The sequence below is a fragment of the Choloepus didactylus genome, chromosome 12 (genome assembly GCF_015220235.1).
Source record: "Choloepus didactylus isolate mChoDid1 chromosome 12, mChoDid1.pri, whole genome shotgun sequence".
NCBI classification, from domain to species: domain Eukaryota; kingdom Metazoa; phylum Chordata; class Mammalia; order Pilosa; family Megalonychidae; genus Choloepus; species Choloepus didactylus.
Genome location: NC_051318.1, coordinates 239,370 through 244,290, shown reverse-complemented (window position 1 = coordinate 244,290; position 4,921 = coordinate 239,370). Strand labels below are relative to the sequence as shown.

At 51.9% G+C, this 4,921-nt stretch overlaps 1 long non-coding RNA gene across 1 annotated transcript; it reads right to left on the bottom strand.

The window, feature by feature from the left end:
- Nucleotides 1-2,197: 2,197 nt before the first annotated feature.
- Nucleotides 2,198-4,601, bottom strand: LOC119507379. The gene is made up of 3 exons (XR_005211226.1): nt 4,517-4,601; nt 3,991-4,210; nt 2,198-3,230 (listed from the first exon to the last, which is right to left on the bottom strand). It is a non-coding gene; the product is annotated as an uncharacterized LOC119507379 (long non-coding RNA).
- Between the last annotated feature and the right edge of the window lie 320 nt (nt 4,602-4,921).

The following is a 4,921-nucleotide window of genomic DNA, read 5'->3' as shown; positions in this document are numbered from 1 at the left end:
GGGGCACCTTCCCCAGGAGGATCGTCACCCCTCAGCAGTGGCCGGGGGAGCCCGAGGAACGTCGTGAAGATGACCGGACACAGCAGGCAGAGCCACACACACACGCGTGTGTGTGCATGTGTGTGTGTGAGAGAGAGAGCAAAGCAATTTATTAGGCTTAGCTTGTTTTAAAAAAAATCAGCTTTATTAATATAGTGCTGATATACAATAAACTACACATATTTAAGGTATATAATCTGAGAAGTCTGGACAAATGTAACCGAATAATAGCTCTGCAGAGACGTCCACTTAGGGGAAGAACCTAAAGTCAGGCGACCACTCTGCTTCCGGTCACTGTAGATCAGTTTGCATTTTCTAGAGTCTCCTGTAAATTGATCTATGTAGCACGTCCTCTCTTTTGATAGACTTCTCTCAACATAATTGTGTTATGGTACAAGCAGTTTGCATATATCAGTAGCTTATTCTGTTTTCAAAATAGCTGGGTAGTATTCTAATGTGCAAATACATCACAGCAGGTGCATCCAGTCACGTTCGTGGCCATCTGGAGGGTCCAGTGTTTGGCTGTTACACATAAAGCTGCTGACAATGTTCCCACAGGGTCCTTGGATGTACAAATGCTTTCATTTGTCTTGGGTCCCCTAGGAGTGGAAAGGCTGGAAAGTGTCTGTTTAATTGTTTGAGAAACTGTTTTCCAAAGTGGTTGTACCATTCTACCATTCTGCATTCCTGCCAGTCTTCCCTGTCTTTGCCACCACTTGTATGCTCCATCTTTATTACTTTAGCTATTCATGAAGGAGTGTAGTGGGACCTCATTTTGGTTTTTATTTGCATTGTCCACATGACTAATGATGCCGAGCATCTTTAGTGAAGTGTATGTTAAAATCTTTTACCCATTTTTAAATGGAGTTGTTTGTTTTCTTAATGTTTAGTTTGAGAGTTCTTTATATATCCTGAATACAAGTCCTTTATTACACATATGTTTGCAAGTATTTTCTCCCAGCCCATGGCTTCTCTTTTCATTCTCTTAACGGTGTCTTTTAAAGAGAAGAAGCTATTGATTCGTATGAGGCAAGCCCTTTCTGCTTAACTCACCCAATTGTTCTGGTTTGCTAATGCTGCCATTTTGCAAAACACCAGAAATGGACTGGCTTTTATAAAGGGGATTTATTTGGTTACAAGTTACAGTCTTAAAGCCAGAAAATGTCCAAGGTAAGGTATCAACAATAGGGTACCTTTACTGGAGGATGGTCAACGGCATCCGGAAAACCTCCATTAGCTGGGAAGGCACATGGCTGGTGTCTGCTTGCTCCCACGTTGTGTTTCAAAATGGCTTTCTCCAATATGACTCCGTGTCAGCTTCTCGGGGCAAGCTCTGGGCTAGTACCTCTAAAGCATCAGCAAAACTCTGCTTTCAACAGCTGTCTTCAAAATGTCTCTTCAAGCTGCAGCAGCGAGCTCCTTCTGTCTGAGCTTGTACAGTGCTCTAGCGAACTAATGAAGGCCCACGCTGAATGGGCAGGGCCACACCTCCATGGAAATCATCTAGTCAGAGTCATCACCCACAGCTGGGTGGGTCACATCTCCATGGAAATTACCCAATCCAAAGGCTCCAGCCTAATAAACACTAGTACGTCTGCCCCTACAAGACTGCATTAAAGGACATGGCTTTTTGGGGGACATAACACATCCAAACCGGCACACCGATACATCGCAGTTTAGAAGGCTTTCCAGCCTCACTGGTGGGAACGGGCACTATCCCCAGACTTGTGCAAGTGCCAGGCCTGCTCCCTCCAGGTCCCTCACGTGGTCCTCTCCCTGGACTCGTGTGGATCCCACACTCACACGTGCTGATCCGTGCTGCAGACTGTGCCGGAGAGGCCTCTGCAGAGCTGCAGCCCTCCCTCTGCTTGCAACTCTCCCTGCCTTTCCTGCATCTCTCCCTGCCTTTCTCGCTCTTCCCTTCTCCCCGCTCCCTCTCTCCCCTCTCCCCCATCTCTCCCTCCGTCCCTCCCTCCCTCCTTCTCCCTCTTTCCTCTCTCTCTCTCCCCCTCTCCCTTATCTCTCCCTCCCTCCCTATCTCTCTCTCTCCCTCTCTCCCCACTCCCTACCCCCTTCTCGTTCTCTCTCACCACCTCTGGCCTCTGGTTCTGCCTGGACCCCTCCTGGGCCTGGGCCTGGACGCTCTCGAGGCAGCAAACTGGGCATGACTGGTTTCCATTATCTGAGATACAGTGTCTTGTTTCACATATTTTGCCCAGATTTTTAGCTGTTTCTGGAGAGAGGGTAAAGCTGGTCTCTGTTACTCCATCTTGGCCAGAAGCAGAAATCCGCCCCGGTCCAAGTGCCAGCTGCTTGGAGAAAAGTGGGGCCGACTTTGCATCCTGTGCTGGAGGAAAGACCAGCAGGCCCACAAGATCCTTCTAAACATTCCCAAGAATTTTTCTTCACCAGGATCTGGGCATAAGCAACAGTGAGCTGATTTGTCTTTTTTCTCTCCTAATAGAAAACCCAATGGCACAAACGCCTCTCTCATCCTCTAAACACACAGCAGTGACAGCCATCAGTGGACACTCAGATACCTGACCTCAAAGGAGCCAAGATTCAGGAAAACAGGGCAGAGAAGCCTGGTTGTTAGACTGCCTGATCTTGGGAAGCAGCACATGTTGCCCATATTGCAATTTGAGGAGCTACCAACAATCTCATCTCTCGGACTCATCGGGACAGACCCTGGAGCTGGGAGGCAGGTCGGCTGGAGCTACAGTGGAGCCCTTGGCCAAGGGTGCCCCAGGAGACCAGCGTCCTTCAAAGACGCATCTTCACGCGCATTCAGAAGCCCTTCTTACAGACTACATCTGCGTGCCCAGATTCCCAGCGGAGAGCTCATTCCTCAGTGGGGCTGGCAGGGGACAGGAGCTGCAGGGACTCGTGGAACTCGGGGTGCCTGGCTCTGGGGCCCCTCCAGCAGGGGCCAGCTCAGCCCCAGGGGCTGTTCCTACATCCAAGGACATGCCCCAGTTCAGAAGCAGGAATTGGCCCCGGGGAGACCTGCACCGTCCATCCCTTCACCACACGTTTACGGAGTGCTCTTGATTTTCCAGGGACTGGGACATGATTCTGGAGCTGCAGAAATGAACAAGACCATCGCCTGGTTGGGGAAAGGAGTGTGTGAGCTGTGCAAGACAAAGAGGCAAACTCCCTCCAGAGTCCTGCTCAGGGAAGGCAGCTCATCCCTGGATCAGAACAAATAGAGCAGCCGTCAGCGTCTGTCAGGCCACCCACCATGTGACCACCCCACGGTTACAGGTCTTGCGGTCGCAGTTGACTCGTCTGGGGGGGGGGGGTGGCGGCCGGTTGCTGAATCCTAGGCTCCCAGGCTTGCTCTGAGGGTACCGGCGGCGGGGGCTCTTTCCCGGAGGCGAGGGCGAGGCGGGGGACTTGGCCAGGTCCCTGGCGGGGGGGCGTGCAAGGTGTGGAGGGCGGCGAAAAAGAACAGGCAGGACACGGTTCTTTTAGGGTAATAGAAGAGAACTAAGAGAGAGCTTTATTAGGTGAGAGCACAAGCTTATATTGGGCGATTAGAGGGCGGGGTAGCTGTAGAGGTCGAAGGCTTGGATTGGTTCGGAGAGGGCGCGGAGGTTGATAGACAAGGGGCGGGAGTTGTTCTGGTAACTGCGCATGCGCACTGACGGTGGGGGAGTTGCTCTGGCAATGGGGAGTGTCAGGGGCAAGATAAGGGGGTGGGGAAAAGGCGGTTCCCTCCGGCAAGCCTCCCCTACGGTGGTATTTTGGGTGAGGAAATGGGGCCTGCCTCCGGCCTCACTTTCCCAGGCCTGGGGGGCAGTGGAGGGCGCTGTCGCCCGTGCCCACCACCCTCCCCAGGGGTTGATCAGGTCCCCCAGCCCAGGCCCGCCAAGTCGAAGCACGTGATCAGTATCCCGCAAGGTCTCCTGCCCCTGGTGATCGCCACCCACCTACCAGCTCCAGACGCACCTTTGGAGCCATTCGGAAGTCAGTCTAATCACTTTTCCACTTAGCACGTTTTCCTTACTTGAACTTGGCCTTTGAATCAGCCCTTCTACAGGGAAAGTGTCCTCGGTTCCCACAAGCAGCAGAAGGTTCCGACGGACCCTTTAGAGGAGGGCAGAACCAGGTGGAATCAGTCGCAGTTGGCTCTGTGGCCTCAGGCAGGTAAATTAGCTTCCTCAAGTCCCTGCGGGGTCAAGTGCAAAACAAATCTGCATCATGGCATTATTGTAAGAAATAAGGAGACTGTGTATTCAACCCTTTAACACTAAACACAGCATAAAGTAAATTCCCAGTCAATGCTGTCACTGTTAGAGAGAAAAATCTTAATCCAATAAAGTTTTAAAACAAGTCTCAGGAAAAGGAGAGCGGACCTCTGAGCTTACTCGCTCCCCACGGCATGTGCGATCCCCCTGGCACCTGCTCTCCACTGAGACCGCCTAGCCAGGGGCCATCTTCCCTCCCCGCTCTCCCCTAGCACCTGCAAACTCACCTCCAGCCCCGAACACTCTCAGAGGAAACGTCCGAGAAGGCCCGTGTCCTGGCCGTTTCCCCCAGCGTCCCGTCTTGGATTTGCTGGAGACAGGAGGAAGGGCATTTTATTTTCTAGGGATCTGGTTTTTCTTCCCTGTTCTGTAGAAACCCTACCCTGAGCTGGTTTCCTAGCATAGTCAGGAAAGTCGGCGAATGAAGAGTGACGTCGAGGCCACCTCCCGGCCTCAGGCCTTTCTCTAGGTGGCCTGGCAGATGCCTAGCTGGGCGAGAAAGCACGGCTCTCCAGCTCCTCATTCTACAGCAGTTAAAAATCACCACCAATATTTATTTATTGGTAAAATATAGAGGGACACTGTTGGGGACTGAATCCTGTCCCCCAAAAAACACACATTTAGGTCCCAGC